This window comes from Galeopterus variegatus, unplaced genomic scaffold, assembly GCF_000696425.1.
Source record: "Galeopterus variegatus unplaced genomic scaffold, G_variegatus-3.0.2 Scaffold1583, whole genome shotgun sequence".
Classification (NCBI taxonomy): Eukaryota; Metazoa; Chordata; class Mammalia; order Dermoptera; family Cynocephalidae; genus Galeopterus; species Galeopterus variegatus.
This window is the reverse complement of record NW_007727694.1, coordinates 165,147-190,607: the sequence shown is the minus strand read 5'-3', so window position 1 is coordinate 190,607 and position 25,461 is coordinate 165,147. Positions and strand designations below refer to the sequence as shown.

At 37.1% G+C, this 25,461-nt stretch overlaps 1 pseudogene; it reads right to left on the bottom strand.

Moving 5' to 3' along the window:
• The window catches only part of LOC103594587, a 126,533-nt pseudogene extending 107,208 nt beyond the window's left edge, over nt 1-19,325 (bottom strand).
• Nucleotides 19,326-25,461: the final 6,136 nt, after the last annotated feature.

The following is a 25,461-nucleotide window of genomic DNA, read 5'->3' as shown; positions in this document are numbered from 1 at the left end:
AAGGGCTTGATTGATGTTTGGAAGTTATTTTTGCTGTGAACTCCCGTCAGCCTAGAAATCATAAAACAGAAAGGAGGCTTGGTTCAGCTCACACGCCCTTAGGGGGTGTATGGAAAAGGATTTAAAATTCTGATAGAGTAACTTCAAAAATGTAGCAGCTGAAATAATTTATTTCACTACAGAGCAAGCAACTGAGCTTTTACGTTGAAATGATTCTTTTTGAAGTTCCACGTGGTAGCAGGAAGCCAGTGGTCTCTGCCCCTCTGTGCAGAGGGTGCGCGGGCACCTCCCCGAACCAAACAGCAGCAGCTGCTGTGCTCCTCCCTGCACTTTCTCACTGACCACTTCCTGAGTGATGGACAAAAACAAGGGAAAGTCCATGATTTCAAAAAAAAAAAAAAGTGAAGGAGAAGGAAGTTGAAGGTAATAGAGAAGTTTTTCTTTTTTTTCCCTTAGAAAATGTTTCCAAAGGTTAGTTTGGGGCATTGTGTGAAGGCAACAGAAAAAAATACAGAGGCAACTTGGGTATTTTTATCCATAGTGACTACCACATTCCATCAGCTAGATTATGGTATTTGAGCTGGAAGGACCTTAGAGTCCTCTTAGAAGAAAAAATAAAAAAGTAGAGAATTAGGCAAGGACCACTGCTCGCTGGTGATACCTGATGTTCCTTTTTGTTCTCTCTCCTTTTTTTCAAGTTATGCCAGGCAACTCCATGAATGTGCTTGTTCTGACATTGAGATAATGACCACAAAGGAGAAAGAAACTGTCACCTCTGGACAGTGTTTCCCAACCTGACCTTCTCTGTGACAGTTGTATGGTTAATCACAGTTAACTAAGAATATGTATAGTAATGACGATGAAGCCAATAAACTGTAAAACCAACTTCCATTGTATCAATCAAAACAACAACATGCATTTGATAAGCAGTGTATTTATGTATATGCATGAGTGTATGAGCTATCATGTATCCAGTCAATAAAATATATCCACACGTAGGAATTCCTAGACTCCTTGCAATCATTCCACATATCTACAGTGGTCTGTAACTCACAAGTTAAAAATCACTGCTCTAAAATGTTAAAGATCACTATCTCAATCAGACTAGGATAATGAAGCCCAAAGGGATCCCTGAATTAATCATTTAAAGGGTCAGAAACTAAAAAATGGAAACAAAAGGGATGCGAAAAAATAAAAATGTATTATCTAATTTGTCTTTATTGACATACACAATTGGAGACAAATGAAAAAAAAGCCAAAGGATAGAAATACGTGCATTTATTTTTAGATGAACATTTTCCTAGAATCTACAGATTTTTTTGTTTTTGGATGAGATCCTTCTCTCTTACTTTGATGTAAAGGAACAACAGAAGATTTGTTAATTCTGCTATAAATAATATTTATAATTTTAATAATTTCCTATGGTAGTTATATAACTACGTGATCTATTTTTTAAAATGACAAAGGTAGGTAACTGGAAACACACAAAAAAAATAAAATAAAAGACACAATGATAGCAACAAAAACAAAAAAGTTTTTGCATACAATTTCAGCAAAAGTAAAAGAACTAGAATCATAGAGTATATTTTCAATTTATGTTATCAAAATTTTATTTTATTGTATTTTGTTTTTTATTTATAGATGAAATATCTCCATTCTCAAAAAAAAAAAAGAAAACAAAAGAAAAAACATTTATGATCAGATACAGAACTTGAAACCTGGAAAGTTCTGCTTCAGGGTATGGGTTAATATTGAATCATTTCATGGTTTATAGTTAATTAGCATTTATCTAATGCTGAAAAGATATAGTCAACTGAAAATCAGTCTCTAGTTAACAAGCTTTTATAATTGAGGGTAATTTTTGTCCTCTACCAAAGAACAACTAGATTGAATTTTATGCTAATGAAACTGTTTTTCAGTGGAGCATACAGTGATTTTTATAATTCTAGTCCTGGCTGGGATGTTGGGTAAAGGGCATATAGCCAGGATAATTAAAATGGGATTTAAGGCCATATTTTGGAAGGCTTTCATTTTCCAGGATGGTTATTTGGGACTGAAGTTAATTCTGAAGTCTCAAAACTTTCAGACCTGACAGTAAACTTGGTGTCAAGGAAGGCCATGACCTTTGATTCAAAACCTTGCTACTTCTAGCTCTGTGATCTTGAGCAATTTGCTTAACTACTCTGAGACTTAACCTCCTTAGCTGTAAAATAATGTAACACTTATATTGCATGGTTGTTAAGAAGGTTCTCATCATGTCTAAAGCACCTGTCATGCTGTACTCAATAAATTATAGTTGCTACTATTATTATAATTAGTAGTATTACAAGTACAATCATATAGTGATTATTATTATTCCTATGTGATTCAGCAGGTGATCCTTTATAAAAATGCTGAAAATAATCTTTCTAATGGAGGTGTCAGATTAAATATATCTGTCATGAAGTTAATGAATGGGGCTTTGAATGCATCGGTTTGATGAATCCATAATTATGGAATTTAGAAATGCTACATCTGGTAAGCCACCTCAATTTCCCTAATGTGATGGAACAGATGAGATTCTTGAGAGACTCAGATTGTCACATACATAAGTTATTTGATCACCTTAAATACTTGTTCTTTTTCAAGTGAATATTACTCCTTTGGTAATTGTATAGAAGGTTGTACAATATCTGCTCACCTCTCTGAACAATACTTCTTTCTTACAATGGCCAGACAACAGTTTTGATTTTTCCTGGGATATTCCTTTGCCTTGAACCAACCCACAATGCACTCTCCATTAGAAAAATAATGTATTTCTTTTATACTAAGAAAAGAGAAAGATGTGTGAAGGCAAAGGGAAGTCTGTCTGAAAACCGTCTTTGTACGTTCATAGTCTTTGCATGGGAAAAGTGAAAGAGAGAAAAGTGTAGGGCAAAGATAACTCAGCTGCAGTAGGGAATGGACTGACTCATTCATGTAGTCATGGGCATGGTTCTGATGGCTCTGTACAGAGAGGGACTGAGAAGGTTAACTCACTCTTGCTTAGCCCATTCTCTCCAGGTGATACCCCGAATTGCTGTAGTGTCATCCCATATGGAAGAAGGCCCTCATCAGATGTGTTGCCTGGATTTTGGACTTCCCAGCCTCCAAAACTAGGAAATAAATTTCATTCTTTTATAAATTACCCAGTTTCAGGGATTCAGTTATAAACAACAGAAATGGACTAATACGGATCTCCTTACTCTTTATAGTGATGTGAAATGTCTCAACTAAAATCTTGTCACTTTATATTAACTTCAAGTGGAGTCTCTATAATCATTTAATTTTTCTTAAAACAGAAAAAAAGTTTATGCATTAAATGATTTTTAAGATCAGATGGAAAGTAATATATGTTATTTGTTAAAACAGGAGAAAAAAATTAGGCTATCAGTTTCATTAAAAACAAGTCTTTAGAAAAAGTCTTGGAATGATAAATGGTAAATAAATAAGTAAATGGAATTTAATGGACAATTCTGCACTGATATCTTTATATCACATTGTATTTTCTAGGAACTGATTTTTTGAAAAGACTTAAAAGGTATGGTGTGTATGTGGGCAAAATGACAGCCTAACTTGATTTGTTAATGTGGTGATAACGATCCCCTATTGAGAAACTCTTGTTGTAATACAGTTTCAAGTGTCTAGATTTTCTTTTGGCCAACTGCAGAATCATGTTTATGGTTTCTATAACACAGATTGTGAAGGTTAAAGTCTTTCATGCCTTCTTCATAACAACTATAATTACGAATGATAATACTATTAAGAATGAGTCTTTGCCTCATTCTTTTGGATACCAACACTGTATTGGAAGCTAATATTGCAGAATGCTTGCCAACCCATAGTGAAAGTCACATTTGGAAAGAAGGGGGAAGAAAATCCAGAGAGCTTCTAGAAGACAAAAAGTATTATTACAGAGAGAAAACTAAGGCATACCAGAACGTTTGTAGGAAAGCAAGGCTAAACCTTGAATGATTTGTTAAAAATAATACTGTACTACTATAATAACTTGTTATGGGCTGGACACTGAACTAAGCACTTCACATTTATTAGCTCATTTGCATTCTCAACATCCCTAATGAGACAAAAAATCACTACACTCTTTGTTAACAGAGTGGTTGAGAATCAGAAAGGTTAAGTGGCTCAGATATGGAGGTAGGATTTAAACCCAAGAGTGTCTCGTTCCAAAGCCTGTGGTTTCAACTATTATATGCCCTGACTCATTGACTTGTAGGGACGTAGAATATTAGCATTTGACTACTGGCTTCAAAGATAATTAGTACTTTTATATGAACATAGATCAGTTCCATTCTTTCAAATTTTAAGAACATTGAGAAAATGCATTTTCAATGAACTCAAGAGAGATTTTGGTTTGATGTAGAGAAGAAGTTCGTGATCTTCAGGGTGTGGAAATAGTGAAAGAATCACAAAAGGGATGATGTGGACTCTGAAATAGGTGTCTTCAAGAAGCAGGTAACACAACCAGCTTTTTTAATTGTATGAGTCACAGTCCAAAAAGTACATAAGGTGCTGCTTAGGCATCTTCTTTTAGAGATTTTTATTATGATTGTAAACACCTTTATGTGAAAGATATTTCATAAATATTGAACTCAATATCATTCCACATCCACTTCTCATCTCTGCCAATGTAAAGCCCTAGAGCTTTAAATAGTTGGCATCACCTGATAGGATCACTTCTTTCATTTATCATTTTTTAACATTCTCATCAAATTATGCACATAGCCTACTTTTATTTGTGATAGCTGTGGTGGGAGCATCTCCTGTTGCTGTGTCTTGGTTTATCTAGATATTCATATACTGTTGAGTATTTAGACTTTGCCTGTTTTTTGCTACTGTGAGTGATTATTTGTTGGTTTTTCTTCCGGTGGTGGGGTGGATTGGAAGGGTACATATTGGTTTTCTTTGGAATAAAGTCCCCAAAGTAGAATTATTATATCAAAGAATATTAATAGCTTTTTAACACTTAAGTGTTTCCAGATTGCTTTTTAGAAAGAACAACTTGTTAATAACTTCAGCAGGATATAAATGGTAGATCCCAAACTCAAATTCTGAATAGATGAGCTTTTCCTAGTTTTCCAAACTGGTAAAATAAGTGAGTGAAGCTGACCAGGTGTTTGACAACAAGATGGCAGGGCAGCAAGAACCTGGAGGGCACGGGCACCAGATAAAGGGGGCAGTAGCCTCTGCTCAGCATTGCATGGTTGTTGCTTTGTGTGAATGAAGGCCTGGTGTTAATACTCTCCGTTTATATAAAGACTCTAGAAATCCAGGTTTTATGTGAAATCTCACAACTGTTAAGCATTGACTAGACATTTTAAGTGTTTCTGAATAATGTGTGGGAAAATATCTATGTGTGTGTGTGGATGTGTGTGGGCTGGCAGACATATGCTGCTGGCAGATTCAGCTCTTGGGCAGTTCTCCAGTTGGTGACCTCTGAGATATATATTTTGTTTCCCCAAAGTTTCACACAGAGCTCTATCATTTTTTTGTTTTATTTGTCATGTCAGTAGGTATGTGTATTAGACAGGGTTATCCAGAGAAACAGAACCAGCAGGACATATATAAGAGGAGATTTATTTCGAGGAATTGGTTCATGCGATATCATGAGAAGTCCCATGATCTGCTGGCTGTAAGCTGTAGACTCAGCAAAGGCAGTAGTGTAATTCAGTCCCAGTCCAAAGAATCAGCGTGGGAACCAGAGGAGCTGATGGTGTAAATCCCAGTCCGAGGGCTGATGAGATGAGATGTCATGTAGCAGCTCAGGCAGGCAGACAGGAAACACAAAGGGGGTGGATTCCTCCTTCCTCTGCCTTTTGTTCTATTTAGGCTGTTGCTGGTTGGACAACGCCACCCACTTTAGTGAGGACAATCTACTTTATTGAGTCCACCAATTCAAATATTAATCTCATCAGGAAACACTCTCACAGACACACCCAGAAATAATGTTTAATTTGGGCACCCCATGACAAGTCAGATTGACACATAAAATTAATCACCAACAGTCCACCCCTTGTCAACTTTGCGTCCATGTACATCTCAAACTATTCTTTAAACATCTTTTCATATACTTATTGCTATCTCTTTGTCTTCTTTGTTGAGGTGTCTATTTTGTTGAGTTCTTTGTACACACTAATAATCTCCAAATAATGACAATAACAAGGTCATAATTTTTCATAACATGGTGTAACTATGCTGTGTAAAAGTGAAAAATACACTAACCCTTTATCCCTTTCCCCAGAAGAGGAGATAAAGTCCTTGAGTGACATTTACACTTCTCCTTGATATCCTGTAACTTAAATACTGTAATGTGAAATAAGTGATATTTAAATACTGTAACATAAAATCAACAAAATGTGTGTTACATGATAAGAGAATAAAAGAGGAAAGAAAAAGATATATATATATATATCTCACACACACACAAATGTATTCATAGCAAATTAAGGAGGAAATACCCATGACAAGTACATTCCTAGTTTTTGTAACCGATCGTGTGATTGTAGCTGTTATTTGTCTAACTACCATCTTCCAATACCAATTCTGTATTCCTTTTGCCTTCAGCAAGCATCCTGGTGGGGTGAACCAAACCTTAATTCCTGAAGTGTCTGAGCCATTACTGGTCCTGCCTGGATTGAATCATTATAGTTTTCCATTGACCTCAGTCAAAGGGCATAGTAATATTAAGAGATGCCCTAATGGATTCCTCCTTCTGGAACTAAGACCTCTTAGGCCACAGTACACAAAGTCACAGAAACAGGAAGCAAAAATGTTTGTGTACATATACATATATATCTGTGTATATATATGATAATACATGTATATAACACATGTATATGATAATATATTATACATATGATAATGTGTATATATGTACATATATGAGGGTCCTTCAAAAAGTTCATGGAAAAATAGAGTTAAAACATAATAGAATCTTTCCATGAACTTTTTGAAGACCCCTTGTATATAGTTATGTGTCACCTAACAACAGGATACATTCTAAGAAATGCATCATTAGGTGATTTCATCATTGTGCGAATGTCATAGATGTACTTACACAAACCTAGATGCTATAGTCTGCTACACACCTAGGCTATATGGTATAGCCTTTTGTTCCAGTTGTATATACCACCATTGTATATGCAGTCTGTCATTCACTGAAACGTCATAATACAGCACATGACTATGTACCTATAAATGTATGTATATGATAACATGTTTTAATCAGATATATTTATTGCATGGTCTTATTATATTGCTTTCTTTTTTTATATGTTATCATATTAGTCCATTTTGTCTTGCTATAACAGAATTACCTGAGACTGGGTAATTTATAAAGGAAAGAGGTTTATTTGGCTTACGATTCTGGGACAGCTGCATCTGGCACAGGCCTCAGGCTGCTTCTACTCATGGCGGAAAGTGGCAGGCAGCCAGTGGGTACAAGCAGATCACATGGTGAGAGCAAGCAAGAGAGAGTGGAGATGCCAGGGTCTTTTAAACAACCAGCTCTCATGTGAACTAACAGAGCAAGAACTCACTCACTACCCCCATCCCACAGGGAGAGCATTAATCCATTCATGAGGGATCTGCCCTCATGACTCAAACAGCTCCAAACACTGCCAACTGGGGGATCAGATTTCCACATGAGTTCTGGGAGGACAATACATCCAAACTCCATCATTCCGCCCCTGGCCTCCCAAAACTCATGTCACTCTCACATACAATATACAACAGTCCGCAAAGTCTTAGCTTGCTCCAGCATCACCTTAAGAGTCCAAAATCTCATCTGAGACCTCAGGCAAAACTCCTTCCAGCTTTGAACCTGTAAAAATCAAATACAAATTTATCTACTTCCAAGATACAATGTTGGAACAGACATTGGGTATACACTCCCATTCCAAAATGGAAGAATAGGCCAGAAGAATGGAGAAACAGGCGTCAAACAAGTTTGAAACCCAGCAAGGCAGACATTAAATATTAAAGCTCCAAAATAATCTTCTTTAACTCTAGTCCTGCATCCTGGGCACAATGGGGCATCTGGACCCCAAAGCATCGAGCAGCCTCGCTCCCACAGATCCGCTGGGCAGAGCCCACTGGGCTGTCCTGGTGCCTGTGAATTTTCCAGGCTGGTACTGCACATTGCCAGTGGCCCTACAGTTCTGGGGTCCTGGCAGCAGCCCCACTGCATTGGCTCTACTAGACATCTCCACAGTGGGGGCTCTCAGTGGGGGCTACAGCCCCACTTTTCTGCATGGCATTGCTTTAGTAGATGGCCTCTGCAGTGGTTCCACCCCTGCAGCAGATCTCTGTCTGGGCCCCTTGGCTTTTCCATACATACTGTGAAATCTGGGTGGAGGCTGCCACGCCTCCACTGCTCTCATGTCCTGCCAGCCTGCAGACTTAACACAACGTGGACACCACTGAGGTTTCTGGCTTGTGCACTCCAGAGCTGCTGCACAAACCACACTTGGGGCTGCTTGAGGCAGAGCTACTCCAGCCAGAGTGGCTGGGATGCAGGGAGCAGGTTCCCGAGGGCACTGGTGCCCCAGGTCTGTCCTCTGAAACAACTTGGGCCTCCTAGGCCTCCAATTCTGTGATGGAAGGGATGCCCTTCCAGACTTCTGAAATGCCTTCAGGGCCTTTCTCCCATTGTCTTGGCTATTAGCATCTGGCTACCTCGTTGCCAAGCTAATGTCTTTAGCAACCCGTCTATCCACTGCACCCTTGCATTTTTCTCCTGCCCTCTGCTTCTCTACCACATGGCCAGGCTGCAGATTTTCCAAATTTGTTATGCTCTGCTTTCCTTTTAAATTCTGGCTTTATATCCTGCCTTTTGTGCCATAACTCAGCATAGGCTGTTGCAAGTAGCCATGCAGCTTACTTAATGCTTTGCTGCTTGGAAATTTCTTCTGCCGAGCATTCAGGTCCACAACTCTTAAGTCCCACCTTCCACAAAATCTTAGGGCATGGGCACAATACAGCCAAGTTCCTTGCTATGGTGTAGCAAGGGTGATCTTTTGTCCAGTTCCTGATAAGTTCCTCATTTCTATCTGAGACCTCATCAGCAGCATTGCTTTTACTGTCCACTTTTCTATCAGCATTCTGGCCACAACCATTTACCCAATCTCTAAAGTGTTCCAAACTTTCCTTCATCTTTTTCTCTTCTTCTGAGTCCACCAAACTCCTCCAACATTTACCCATTATCCAGTTCCAAAGCTGCTTCCACATTTTCAGGTATCTGTATAGCAACACCCCACTCCTTGGTACCAATTTTCTGTATTAGTCCATTTTGTGCTACTATAACAGAATACCTGAGACTGGGTAATTTATAAAGGACTGGTTTATTTGGCTTACAATTCTGGGACAGCTGCATCTGAACTCCATCAGTTATAGTTCCTACGTTTTAGTTTTACATGTTTGTGATCCATCTCACCTCTGATGAGATTCTAATATACTCCATTTCTTCAAAATCAGGAATTTATCTCTTCTCCACAGTTGAAGAGAAACTGTTCTTTTTCTTCCAGTTTAACTTTGATTCATCTGGAATTTAATACAGTATGGGGTATAAGAAATGACTCTAAGGTAATTTTTTAATAATGATATCATATTGGCCCAACACTATTTATTAAATAGTAATTTATTTCTCTATTGTTGAGAATTCATATAATCATTTTAGTTGATTTTACCAATCTCAATTGTATTTCATCAGTCTGGTTATAGGGGCATTGAACTTTTTTTTAGATGTAAGTATTGCTTTGTGAGTTTAATCTGATGTAATAAATCATACAGAGATATATTGTTTCTTTATTATTTAGACAAGGTGATCTGTTCATGTCCTCTGACATTGTCTTTTGCTCCTTTCCCCCAGACCCTGCCCCCCCCCCAAAAAAAAGTGTCATCTTCTAAGATCAACTAATACGGGCAAGGAGAATTAAATGAGGTAAGTTAAGAATGAATGACAGACTATTTGGGATAACATGTTATGCCAAGTGAGTTGCATCAGCTGATGCAATAGTGTGATTGACAGTTTTCATTGAATATTTTATGGGTTGATGAAATTAGCAAATGAAATAGATGGTCTGTAAGTTTCCTTATAATGCTGACATTCTCTGACTTTTTCTTTTCCCCCTGAAATAACACACTATTATCATTTGGATAACCCAGTGTCTGACAACATATTTTCCTTGTGATGTACAGACAATCTCAGATATGGTCTCCTCTAGAGATTCTTCCCTAAATGCCATCACAACCCCCTATGCCCAAATCTCCTACAACTTCTTCTGGCTTCTCCTCTTTGCCCCCTTGGCAACCTGCATGTATCACAGCATGGGCCCTGGAACACAGCAGGGGAAGAATAATTTGTCAAATGAGTTAAGTTCATGCAAGGCCTGTGGAGTGACATTCACTGTTACAAAATTCCCCTGCTGTCGGAGGAAGCAAGAATATGTTCCCAAACCAGGAAAGTTTGAGGTTCTGGCATCACAGGAATGTGCCTAGGCTGCTTTCAGAAGACTTCTTCATCCTCGCCACAACTCAGATATTTGAGATTGGAGTGAAAGCTAAAATGAAAACTGACGTACCTGATAACCATAGTGACAAAAATGAACATATGTGCAATTCTTCAAATTCTTTTCTTAGTCCAAGATGAACTGCAGAACCTGTACGTAGATACAGACTTAGAAACTTATATTTTCAGTCTCTGTCCAGAAAACCACAAAGGATATCCTAAAGTTTAACACGTAAAACCATTGCACCTTCATGCTGTAATTTGTTGTTCACCGCTGGTGATGAACTGGTTATTCCCGTTACAAGAGCATGCTGTGCTGAGACTCTGGGAACTGTATTTATCTAGACAACAAAATATATAACATAGTACATAGAAATGAAATTTCCCCATCTAGCATGTTTTCTGATTACATCTTAAAGAAAAACATTTTGGTAAATATATCTACAACAAAGGTAGGGATATTTTACAACTGTAAACCATCCTTGCATAGCAGGGATGTAGTCCATTAATTCTCAGTGCTCGAGGCAAGGCTGACAATTCATAAGTGGTAAATCCAGAGAGTTATGAAGATATTAAATCTCACATCTGGTGAGAAAATGTGTTATTTCACTGGGTTGATTGATGGACACTTTCCCATTACAGTGCAATTTGGGAAATCGCACTGTTAATTGCTAGGGTTTTAGCAAAGCTCTGTAGTTCAATTCCAATTACTTTAGTTTTGAAAAACAGAACAGCTGGAAGGTAAAATTGCCTGGAGCTGTCACCAGAGGGAGGGCACAAGCTAGCAACCCGACCTCTACCATCCGGACTTGGATTTTCTTCAGAGCTATTAGTGGAAACGAAGGCTGCAGGCACAGGAGGTCTTTTAGCCATGTGATTTCTTAGGACTCAGAGGAGCACATTTGTTTGCTTACCGCTCAAGTGACAGCTACCCTGGTCCTCGGGCACCCTCCCATTATGACTCATTTGTCCCCCTCTTCACAGAGGAGAGATGAGAAAAGCAAATCTCTTCCCATCTTGATCTCCTTACTGCAAGGTGATCGCTTCCTTGCTTTAGAGCCAAGCGGAGCTTAAAACCTTCTCCTGAGAGACTTATTTTGCTGTCAGATTGACCTTTGGGGCCTCGGTCTGTGGGGACAAGTTGTATGTTTCCATATGCAATCTCTTTGCTTGGCTAAATCTAGAAAGAAAAACTCCAGTTTTGGTTTGGAAATTACCTAGTGTCTGTGGTTAAATGTAATCAAACTGGATGATTTCAGCCCACACTCACCACATCTGTCCTAGTTCAGTGGTGTTTGAACCTGATAAGAATCAAATGTTGTCTTTGGTTAATGAAATACAGACCCCAGGGGCTCTGCCTTGCTTGCTTTAGCTGTGAATATATACAGAACTTTAGACAGTAGTTTCAGGATTTAAGGGCCTTAATAAAATGAGGGTGTGACACTTCTGATAAAATCTCAAGGAGGTCAAAGTTGAGGAAGGGTTTCCAGGAGAAATATTTGTATGGAAAAGGAAAGCATAGTTATGCAAATGAGAAATTTAGAGAAAAGAAAACAGTGTTGTGCCTTTCTAGAATCTCTTCTTAGTATTCAATACAACATTTTTGATATTGTAAATTCAGACTAATAATTTTTGGTGCCCCTTCAAGTCAATACTTTTAAAATATGTGTTCAACATATTTTAACAGGCTGAGGGTGGACTGGCTACAAGAGAAGGGATCTTTTCTGTCCAATAATTGCCCTGAGCAATGCAGCTCTGGCCCTAGAACTGCAAAATAACTCAGCTTAAAAAAAATACCTGTCCTAACTACCATTAACACTTGGGGGAATGCTTTTTGGGAGGCTTAGTCCTCCTCCTTTCCTGTGAGCCTTATCAATAAGGTGACTATATATCTATGTGGTCTGTGCCTTGTCCTGAAACAATTATTAATAATACCCCTGTAACTCTCAAAAGAGTTCCATGTTGGATGATAAATTATATAGTCACCCTACTTATCAATGTATGTCTTCTGAACCATATGCAGTGTTCAACTTTAGAGGAAATCTGGTAAGTAAAATGTTCTTAGTCTCCCTAGATTTACTGTTCTGTTCTTAACCTTTGTAAATCGATGTCCCAGAAAGTGGCCCATCCCTCAGTCAAGCCATACACAAAATCCCCAAGTCATGGAAATGTATGACTGTAGGGAATCTTCAAACAAATAAACAAAAAACCTCTTGGCAAGTTAAGGGGCTTGACTTACTTTCAAAAACCAAAATGTAATAATGTATGTAAACAATAATTATTTCCATTTGTCACTATTTTTGACTTGGTATTTTGCATCAATGGCAAAGCTCTCACTTCTGACATCTGTGAAATACCACCTTTCTAAGCCATTGTTATATCTCTTGTGACTTTTTTCTTCCTTTCATTTGACAAGCCCATCACTTTCTCTCTTCTCTTGCAGGCCCTCTTTTCCACCTTCTCAGTCCTGTGGTTCTTTCCTGTAACCCTCTCATGCTAGCCTTGGGCCCGTCTGTTTTCTGACGATGGAGCAGAGCCCTTTGGGTCAGGTGTGTCTAATGATGTTGAGAAGAGAGGTAGGATTATTTATGAGGAACTTTTTAGTACTACTGAATACCACCAACTGCGTTACTAATGTGCACTTTATCAACAGAGACCCTGACTCTTCCCACTTTGTTATACCACTCCAGAGCCATTTGTTGTGGGATTTAATTACTCTTGTTTAAACGTATACACTGGCGTTTTTCTTAATTGGAGTTCATTTATTTATATTCCTAATGACAGGGCGATTGATTCAGATTCTAGTCTATACTCAATCCTGCTCTTTCAGAAAGTCTCTGAAGTTCTATTTTGTTCTCTGTCTTTCCAGTACTATTATTGTACAGAAAATTAGATTTTTTTCTTCTTAGTAGTTTAGTTATTCATAGATCTGTAATCATTTTCCATTTGTAATTTCTGTCTCCCTGGCTATATTTAAAGCTTACTGGAGGGAAAAACCATGTCTTCATTACCTTCCAGATCTCTTACAGAGCTGAGGCTCTTGTCAACTACATGAAAACATTGCATGGGTCAGCTTAACGGATTCTGGACCCAAGATGTCAGCACTGTGGCTGTCTATAATTCTTGGACACAGAACCTATTTTAGTCAGGGCTCTTTGCTGGCATGAGAAACCACTTCTAGGTTACTTAAACATAAGTGAAAATGTTGCTGAGACCTGTAGGAAGGTTATGGGAGTGGCTCAAAAAATTGAGGGAACAAAGGAAATCCTTGTCCTAGAAACCACAGGAACCAGAGGAGCCCTAGGGTTCTATGTAATTGTTATTAGTGGACAGACTCCTTGGTCTTTGTATTGTTGGCTCACGATTCAAATTTTAGAGCTGAGCTTAGGTCTCGTGCTTATTTTTTGGACAGGGAAGGGTGGGCTTTCTGGATTGGTGTCATCTTCATGACTGGGACCAATGAGTAGATAAAGACTTTAAGAAACCCAAGCTCTAAAGCTCTCCCCTTTCTGTGTGCTACTTCAGACTCCACATATCTAAAGGTGCAGTGATAGCACAAGCAGCCCACAGAGTGTCCTTCATTTCATTCCACTGCTGCTGCTTTTTCATTTCTTCACCAAGCAGACATGCATGTACTGTCTACTAGCCCACCATGCATTTATTTATACTTCATCCTGTGGCATCCTTCTCCGTTTAGAGATGCTGTTGTAAGCTTTTATAACCTGTAGCATCAATCACATTTCTATGTAGGTTAAAGGAATGAATGACAATACAAAGTTGCTAACTCTAATAGAACGCTATTAACCAAGGAAAAAAATACTTTTACGCATGATTTGAAACTTGCACTTATATTTTTGGATTCCCTTTAGTTACGTGTTCAAAGCAAGTGCTCTCCTATTACTCTTCCCAGCTAAATGTTTACATTGAAGTTTCTCCCACGTTTTCTATATTACTTCTTCTCAGGCAGGTAAGGTCAACCTTCTCATTCCTAAAAATTAGCAGTTTTCACAGAATGCTAATAAATAGAGTATATGCAGCCAAAGGTAGCCTCTTGGTGGACATTAAAGAGAAGGTGTAAAAGATGCTGAATTCATTATGTCCTGTACAGTAATGTTGTTCTTTTTTCTGGACTTTTGAGATATTGTGCTAGTTATAAAAATAGCTTTGCTATTTTGCGTCATCATGTTGCGATACATTTTATTGATTTTTAATTAATTACTTAATTTTAAATAATATTTTATTACAAAACTCATTTTAACATAAATAATCAGTTTAAAATAATTCTGCATTTTAAAGTATGATTGAATTATACCATGGTGCCTCTTTTTTTTTTTCTTTTTGGTGGGACTTGTCTGATTCTTTTAGAAGAAAGCCTGTAGGGAAAAAAACTAATACTAACTTTCATGTGTAGTGCAAGTATGATATTTTGAAGTACTTTTACATCACACTTTTACATGTGTAGTTTTTTTTGGTCATAAAAGTGTGTTATGCAAATGTCAGAAGATTTAGGATGGGGGCTTTGAGTCATATGGTATCCATTCCAGGAGGCTGAAATCAATCATGTGGACAATCAAGCAACCATACTGCATAATGGAGCCCCAATAAAAACTAGGTAAACTTCCTTGGCTGGATACATTCCATGTGTATTGTCACACATCAGTGCCAGGAAAGCAACACATCCTGACTCCAGGGGGAGAGTTCAATGGAAGCTCCAGACTCTGCCCCATGCCCTTTCTCCCTTGGCTGATTTCAAGCTGTATCCTTTCCCTGTAATAAACTTTAATTGTGAATATAATAGGTTTCTGTAAAATCTGTGAGTACTAGCAAATTATCAGAAGGATGGCTTTGGGAATCCCCAAACTTGCAATTTTTTGTTAGAAGTGAAGATGGTCTTGCTAACTAACTTTGAAGTTGCCTCAACTCCTAAGAAGTTGGCTTAAACCCTCACAATAAGATACTGAAGTTGTTAATTTCTCCTATCCTGCATGTCTGTTATTTTGTGAAATAAACTAATTATGGATTCAATTTTGGTATATTCATGACAGACTTCACCCCCAAATGTATCATTTTTTAAGTTTATTAAAGTAAGTGTATTTGTATAAAGAAACCAGCCAATTAGGACTATAACACCTAAACATCTTTTTTTTTTCAAAAACTGTGTTTTGTTAGCAAGTTTTTAAAATAACTAAAGAGAATAAAGGAAAGGAAATAAAAGAAATTCTCACTCATGGTAAAAGGTCAAACAGTACAAAAAATTTATCTGTGAGAAAATTAATCTCTGCCTTCCCTCTCTGATGGAATTGTTTATGTTTATTAAAACAAGAATTGCTTCCCCCTCTTTTAATTCTTACATTTTTGCATTTATTAATGTTAAAGAATCCCTTTTAGATTGATTGAGGCCCTTGAAGTTCTATTGTTTGTGTGTGAAATTTCAAGCCACACATTCACAATTTCTCAGTGTTCTTGCTCTTTCTTTCTCCTTATCAGTAATTAGCAGGCCTCACTTCATTCTGTTTCTAATCTCTATTTACGTTACTCTTTTGTTATCCTTTTTTCATACCTTCCAACTACCACTTCCTTAGCCTTTTTGATTTGGTGCCTCTTCTAAAAATATTTGCTCCTCCTTTACCTATCAGTCCAACTACCGATATATTATTGAGTGCTTACTATGTGTGAGGCACCACTTACTATATTGAGGGTCACCTTTTGGAAAAATTCATGTCTTAGATAATCAGTCTCTAGATTTGATGTGTGTGTGTGTGTGTGTGTGTGCGCGCGCGCTAGCCTTTTTTTGCAGACCCTCCCAATTCTGTGATGTAATCTTCATTTAATGATCAGGGGAATGTTAGACACATCCCTAAAACTCATTATCAGTGTTTGAAATAAATATTAATGTTACAGAGTAAATTAGACTAGATGATCTGTGTTACACTTAGAAAATAGTACACAGTGTGTAAGTATCAAGACGTCGGTAATGAGAGCATTGTCTCACAGGGATTGAAATACAGAAGATCTAAAGAAAGTTGACTGTTAACAAAAGCCCAATTGAGAGTATCTTTTATTTTGCTTGGTAAATCTTGAATCTTCAGAAGATTCTAAGACAGTAGCTTGAGAAATAAATTGCTTAAATTAACTGATTTGCACAGATCATTAATTTAATTAGAAAATATGTATCTTACTTAAGTTCTTGTATTAGTACTCTTACCCTATTTAACAGATCTAAGTAGGAATTATAATGCTATAATGATGTATATTAAGAGAATCATTGATTTTTATGATTCTTTGGCCAATTAATATTTATATATACTGTTTGTAGAATTTGCCCCTCTTTTATTTATTATGAGAATTCCAGTCTTCCTAGTCCTGTAAACTTTCTTAGCCTCAATTGCTTGTTTAAATTTTTTTTTAAAAAAAGATAACACCTGGGCCGGCCCAGTCACACACTGCTACAGTGCGCCGCTTGGGAAGTGCAGCGGCGCTCCCGCCGAGGGTTCGGATCCCACATACAGACTGGCCGCTTACTGGCTGAGCGAGGTGCGGGGGCAACACTGAGGGTTGCGATCCTGTTGCCGGTCCCGGTCCGGTACGGGCGCGACACTGAGGGTTGCGATCCGTTGCCGGTCACAAAAAAAGAGACAAAAAGGAAAAAAAATAAAAAATAAAAAATAAAAAATAAATAAATAAAAAAGATAACACCTATCCTATCCACTTCAGTGTTTTAAGTACTGGATTAGATAATTTAATTTACTCTATAAACTAGGAAGTGTGATAGCAACATAAGGTATTCTCAATATTATTACCATTATTATATGACTAATCTCACTTCCATTTAATTTTTTGTAAGTGTTGGATAGGGTTGTTAGAGATTTACGACATTGCTGAAAACAATTTGAAGTAAGAAATGGTTGGTTATTTGAATCAAATATGAATTTCTTCTAGCAATTTCTTCCACAATCATTTAAAAGAACTCTATGTTTATATGAGTTAGATAGCTTTAATTTGTTTCTTCTTATTTGCTCTCAGAGATCACAGCTACCATTCCCATGGGAGGTTTTCTTTATCTTATAATTTATTTTTAAGTGAGATGGCAAAACTATTTTAGTTTAATGTATTTTTTTCTTCAAGTTTCCAGTAAGTGGCATTTATGAGCAATTTCAGATTTATCCTGCTATAATGGCATTTTAAAAAGATTATCCTTAGGCATTATGATGGCTTTAGAATAAATCTAGCTAAAAATTTTATCTTTGGTATGAAAAAGAAAGCTCCTGAATGTTTTTAAATATAGGCCATCTTTCAGAGACCTTTCTGTTTGGAGACAAGTTTGTCTCCTGCGTATATTGAACAACAGTAATTGATGGCATTTATTCAGCATTGTGTATTTTCAAAGCAATTTGCAATCATCAATTCATTTAACCACCCAACAATCCCAGTACTGAGAAGCAAATATGACCTGATCACCACCTGAGTGGTATTAGCGCCACAAATTGCCATCTGTGCTCACATCGTAGACCCTTGCTTTGATTAAAAACCATCCTTGGAACAAAAGGAAGGCTAAATATAACTTACTTCCCTCTACTTCCTTGTACTTTACTTGCTCACAAGTGGAATAATCTATTATTGTTTCAGCTGGAGCTGTCTGTGTCACCACCACTCCTTAGGGGTGGTCTGCCTATGTAAATATGACAAGCTGTTGTGGTAAGACCCTTTTAGGGAACTTTTTGTACTCACCCTTTAAGGTCCAACTCAGATGTTATTTTATAACTGAAAGATTCCATGAAACTTCTCTTTCTGTATTCCCATGATTTAATTAATTCTTTCCTCCTGTGTCCTCACAGAATTTTATACATAATTCTGTTAAAGCTCTTACCACAATTTTGGTATAGCTCTAAATGGGAGCTACTCCAAAATTGAATGGGAGCATTTCTATGGCCTGTAACCATATTCATCTATCTATTGTCATCCCTTAGCATAGTGTCTGGAATGTGTAGAAGCTCAAGAATCTTTAAATCCCATGTTAGAACTCAGCTACTCCAGTGGTTTTCACCCAGCCATCTACCTTTTGCTCTGATGGACGTGACAAGGAGAAGAGGGGATCCAGGTCAGATAGGTTCAGAGAAGTCATTAATGCTGGAGACATTAATGCTTTGGCTAATTTCTCAGAATAATGAGGTGCTATTTTGGTGAAGAGGATAAGAAACAGTTTGTGAAACCTCCAAGGCAAGAAACAGCATAACACACTGGGCTATAAACAGTCCTAGTAACAGCAGCTGTGACACGTGAGCATTCCAATTCCTTCTTCATTGTCATTACCATCATCATCTTATAGTTACCACTTACTGAGCACTTTCAAGGTGCCTGGCACTGTCCTTGGTTTCTCACAGACTTTATCTCACATAATAATACCATAATACCATAGCCACTCAGTGTAGGAATTATCATCATACATTTTTCAGGTTAAAAAAAAAAAAGTCAGGTTCAGAGAAACGAAGAAACTTTCTCAAATTCAAGTTCATAGGGCTGGTAAGCAAGGTAGCCAAGTTTTGAACCTTATGACACGAGGATTGTATTTTTTGCCTGTTGCATAGTGCCACTTGGATACCATCTCGGAACTGCTTGCTTCTTGGAATACCTGCTGATTGTATCGTTTCTCTGTTCTCCTTTGTCTATGAACCTGCAAGTGGTGAGCAGCCCAAAGTCTACGTTCAGTGGAACTTTTCAGTACTGTGATTCTGTTCAGAATTCGCACATCCTCTGAAAGGCCTCCTATCGAAGGAGTCCCCATTAGCTGCAAATGGAGCTCTGATCACAGGAGGAATGAGGACAGGAGCTGAGACCATTATTCTCTACTCTAAGATGTCTAAAGCTAACCATAACAGCTTTTATGTTTTCATTGCTTGCTTTGAGGCCTACACCTTGAAGGCTACCTTTCTTCTTAGGTCCCCAAAATGGTTTTTATTCTCAAAATTATGAAAGGCAATGCTATTAGTTCATGTTCATGCTGTTGAAGGAAGCAAAAACTTTTCAAATCTTGAGTACAATTACTTAGGGGGTGTTTAATTTGAAACAAGGCAGATTCAGCTCTATTGCTTGAGGTTAAGGTTGTGATGTATTTCTTACAGTGCTTTGGACCATGTAGTGGCTCATTGAAGAGTCAGCTGGAACCATTTTGAGCATTGCCTGACACAATGTAGAGGTGCTTGCAGTTTACATGAATCAAAGAAATTGATGAAATTGACAAAGCTTTGTGGCTTTCTTCAGACTTAGGTGTTGCATAAAATTCTAGCAATAAAGGTCTTACTGTATTGAAGCGTTCTGTTCCATCTTCCTTTCCTAACACACTATGTCATAAAATTAATGCAAGGGACATTTATTTAATGTGAAAAGGGTATAAAGGTGTGTAATGTAGGAGTGGGTGCATGTGTGTGTGTGTGTTTCAATGTCATTTTTGGGTGTGGAAAGAATTTGGAGATTTAGAGAAAACGTGGTGGGTGCCATGTCTCCCTTTCTCATTCCTTTTCTTTCAGATAAATAGATAGAAAGAAAGATAGATAGATAGATAGGCATATTTTTTAGAGAAGTTTTATATTCACAGAAAAATTGAGCAGAAGGTACAGAGATTTTCCATATACCCCCTGCCTCTACACATATATAGGCTTCCCCCCATCAACATCCCCCACCAGAATGGTACATTTATTACAACTGATGAACGCACAGTGATGTACCATAATCACCCAAAGTGCATAGTTTACACTCTTACTGTTGTACATTCTGTGGATTTGGATAAATGTGTAATGACATGTATCCTCTATTATAGTATCATACAGTGTAGTTTCACTGTCCTAAAAATCCTCTGTGCTCCACCTATTCATCTCTCAGTTCCCGCAACCCCTGGCAATCACTGATCTTTTTACTGTCTCTGTTTTGCCTTTTCCAGAATGTCATATAGTTGGAATCATACAGTATGTAGCCTAATACATGCAGTATGTATTATTCAGTGCTAAAAAGAAATGAGCTATCAAGCCATGAAAAAACATGGAGGAAATTTAAATGCATTTTTTTAAGTGAAAGAAGCCAGTCTGAAGAGATACATTCTATGTGATTCCAACTACATGACTTTTATTTAATTCCCATCACTTGCTTACATGGTCTTGAGTAAATCTTGACCCTTTGGAAATTGAGTATATTTACTTATATATTAATCTTACCTGATTCATCTTATAGTTTATTTAAAATGTGTCATGACAGGTTGCATGCTGTCCTGATCTTGCCCTAAAACACTTATCTTAGATTGTAAAAGTCTAGGCTAGAGGACATGAACAATGGCAAGCCATAAAACTTTGGAAACACTGAGATTCATAAGGCCCTTAACAAGTGATTTCACTTACAAGATTTTGTAAGCTGCCATTATAATTGATGATATTGGACTGAAGACAGAAAAGAACAAAAATAATACAGAGTGCTGAATTTGTAGCCTTTCACATAAATGACTAGAAAACTATTCTTATTGACATTAAAATATGCTATTAAGTACCATATGCTTTGTGGCATTAACATGGAAATTATAAGTATGATTAGGTTAACAAAGGCTACCCTGAATAAGACAAAAAATATGATGAAGTTTCAAGAATATGCACATGCTATGTATGAAACTGAGAGAATAATAACATGGATTATAAAAGTTCTGTGTGGTAAAAATAATACAAATGAATGTCTTTCAGAGAGTGACAGGTGAAGTGTGAGACGTGGATGTTTCTTAATTGGGGTGGAAAATAATTATTTTTTAATTCATCAAGGCAAATTTCTTAGGTGGATTTAAGAAATGATTTAACAAAGGCAATAATGGTAAATTTCAAAGTAGAAAATATGTGAGATATATTTGTCATAATGATTAGATTTCTAAGAAACTCTCAAGTAGCCGACTTAGAGTTTGAGTTGAGATTGAATGAGAAAAAATAAGATTAGGAGATATGGGTAAGGAGTAAACCACCTAATGCTCTCACATCAATAATTATGAATGTTAACATAAAACAATTAAGGCGGCACACTAAACAGACCTTACGTGTATGCAATTTGTAGACCTAAAAATTAGTAAAAATTTTTACTATATTTAAAAATTTCCATTTATGAATTTCTTGTCCATTGTAAATATTTTAATATTTTCATTCTCTATCTTAAAAAAATGCCTTTAAAATGTTCTGTGCTTTGTTTTAGTTATGTCTCTTCTAGCCACCATTCCAACATTTAATGGGTTTTGATTAAATCACTCAGAATCGTTGACTCTTTGTCCCAGGCTTTTTCCAAAGCCCTTTATCTGTCCTTGTGACATGTTTCTCAGACACTGCTTTTTCCCAGGCATAACATGAATATTCTTCTGAGGCTACAAGTCTACTCTCTCTGTATGCGTATGTATGTATATCTGTTTGTCTCTCTCTGTATAGAAATATATATATATATATATTTATTTTTTGCCCTTAGATTTCATGGGGAGAGGGTCAGGAAAAATCTCTTATTCACTCTCTGCCTTTCATCATTTTTTTTAAAAAATGAGAGTCCATAGTTCTTATTTTAATTATCCCCAACTGTAACAGTTGGGCATTTAAGCATATTTGAACCATGTCTTTTAGTTACTGATCGAATATTTAAAAGTGAATTCACATGTACAACAATTTAATTTAGAATAAAGAAATACGGGTTGGCAAGATTTAGTACATCATTTGTATACTAATAAAAATAAATAAACCTAATTTAGTCTTCAAAGCTCTTTTTAAAAATTTTAACTTCTCAATATACATGGTACTTGATTTTTGTGACGCTTTACCCATCCTCTTCCCCCTCCCTCCGCTCGTCCCCACATCATATTTGTTCACTTGTCTTAACAAGTTCAAGGAATTGTTGTGGTTGTTGTGTCTTCTTCCCCCACTCACACTTTATTTGTGTGTTTATTTTTTTATTTATTTTTAGCTCCCACAAATAAGTGAGAACATGTGGTATTTCTCTTTCTGTGCCTGACTTGTTTCACTTAATATAATTTTCTTTAAGTCCATCCACGTTGTTGTGAATGGTAGTATTTCATTCTTCTTTTTATAACAGAATAGAATTCCATCATGTAGATATATCACAGTTGCCTTATCCACTCATCTGATGATGGACACTTGGGCTGGTTGCAACTGTTGGCTATTATAAGTAGTGCTGCAAAACACATGGGAGTACAGTTAACCCTTCGCATGATGATTTCCATTCCCCTGGGTATATTCCCAGCAATGGAATAGATGGATCATATGGTAGATCTATTTGTAATTGTTTGAGGAACCTCCAAACCATTTTCCAAAAAGGCTGCTCCATTTTGCAGTCCCACCAACAGTGTATGAGAGTTCCTTTTTCTCTGCAAACTCTCCAGCCCTTGTCATTCTCAGTCTATGGATATTAACCATCCTGACTGGGGTGAGATGGTATCTCAAAGTGGTCTTGATTTGCATTTTCCAGATGCTGAGTGATGTTGAGCATTTTTTTCATTTGTCTGTTGCCCATTTGTGTATCTTCCTTTGAGAAATGCCTATTTAGTTCTGTATTAGTCTGTTTCGTGTTGCTATAACAGAAGTACCTGAGACTGGGTAATTTATAAGGAAAAGAGGTTTATTTGGCCTACGATTCTAAGACAGCTGCATTTGACATGGGCCTCAGGCTGGTTCTACTCATGGTGGAAAGTGGCAGGCAGCTGGTGGGTACAGCAGATCACATGGCTAGAGGAAGCAAGAGAGAGGAGAGGAGGTGCCAGGGTCTTTTTAAACAACCAGCTCTCACAGGAACTAACAGAGCGAGAACTCACTCATTAATTTCCCCTCCCCCGAGGAGAGCATTAATCCATTCAGGAGGGATCCACCCCCATGACTCAATCAGTTTCCAACACTGTCACATTCAGGATCAAATTTCCACATGAGTTTTGGTGGTGACAACACATCCAAACTCCATCAAGCTCCTTTGCCCATTTTTTAATTGGGTTATTTGGTTTTTTTGCTGTAAAGTTCTTATTCTGGATATTAATCCTTTGTCAGATGTATATTTTGCAAATATTTTCTCCCACTCTATTGGTTGTCTTTTCACTCTGCTGATTGTTTCTTTTGCTGTGCAGAAGTTTTTTAGTTTGATATAACCTCATTTATTTTTCCTTTAGTTGCCTGTGTTTTGGGGGTTGTATTTATGATGTCTCTATCCACTCCTAATCCTGGAGTGTTTCCCCTATGTTTTCTTTAAGGAATTTTATTGTTTCAGGACATATATTTAATTCTTCAATCCATTTTGAGTTGATTTTGGTATATGGTGAGAGGTACAGGTCTAGTTTCATTCTCTTAAATATGAATATCCAGTTTTCCCAGCACCATTTGTTGAAGAGGCAGTCTCTTCCCCAGTGTGTAGATTTGCTGCCTTTATCAAAGATCAGATGGCTCTAGGTGTATGGGTTGATTTTGGGGTTCTCTATTCTATTCCATTCATCCTAGTATCTGTTTTTATGACAGTACCATGCTTTTTTGGTTATTACAGCTTTGTAATATAGTTTAAAGTCAGGTAGTGTTATGCCTCCAGCTTTATTTTTTTTGCTTATGATTGCTTTGACTATGTGTGGTCTTTTGTTATTCCACATAAATGTCTGGATAGTTTTTTTTCCATTTCTGAGAAAAATGTAATTGGAATTTTGATGGGGATTACATTGAATCTGTAAATCACTTTGGGTAATATGAACATTTTCACAATGTTAATTCTTCCAATCCATGGGATATCTTTCCATCTTCTTGTGTCCCCTTTAATTTCTCTCAACAGTGGTTTGTAGTTCTCTTTGTAGAAATTTTTCACATCCTTGGTTAACTTTAGTCCTAAGTATTTTTTTTTTTTTTGGTGGCTGTTGTAAATGGGCTAGCTTTCTTGACTTTTTTTTGCTGGATGTTAAATATTGGAGTATAGAAATGCTACTGATTTTTGTGTGTTGATTTTGTATACTGAAACTCTGCTGAAATCATGTATCAACTCTAAGAGTTTTTTTTTTGTAGAGACTTTAGGCTGTTTAATATATAATATCATATCACCCACAAACAGGGACAGTTTGACTTCATCTTTTCCAGTCTGGATGCCCTTTATTTCCTTCTCTTTTCTGATTGCTCTGGCTAGTACTTCCAAAACTATGTTGGATAGGAGTGGTGAGAGTGATTATCCTTGTCTAGTTCCTGTACTTAAGGATCATATTGGCAGTGGGCTTATCATATATGGCTTGAGATAATTTCCATCTATACTTAACTTGTAGAGAGTCTTTATTATGAAAGAATGTTGAATTTTGTCAAATGCTTTTTCAGCATCTATAGAGATGATCATAGGGTCTTTGTCTTTGCTTTTATTGATGTAATGTATCACATTTATTAATTTGTGTATGTTGAACCAACCTTGCATCCCTGGGATGAATCCCACTTGATCATGTTGTATAATTTCGTGTATGTGTTGCTGTATTCTGTTAGCTAGTATTTTATTGAGGATTTTTGCATCTATACTCATCAAGGATATTGACCTGTAGTATTCTATTTTTGATGTATCTTTGTCTGGTTTTGGTATCAGAGTAATGTTTGCCTCACAGAATGAGTTTGGGAGAATGGCCTCAGTTTCAATCTTTTGGAATAGTTCCTAGAGAAGTGGTATCAGTTCCTCTTTGAAGGTTTGGTAGAACTCTGCAGTGAACCTGTCAGATACTGGACTTTTCTTTGTGGGGAGACTTCTGATAACAGCTTCTTTTATTGTTATTCATCTGTTCAGATTTTCTATATCTTCTTGCCTCAGTTTTGGTAGTTTGTATGTGTCCAGAAATTTATCTGTTTCCCCCAGATTTTCAAATTTGTTGGCATATAGTTGTTTATAGTAGTCTCTAATAATTCCTTGTA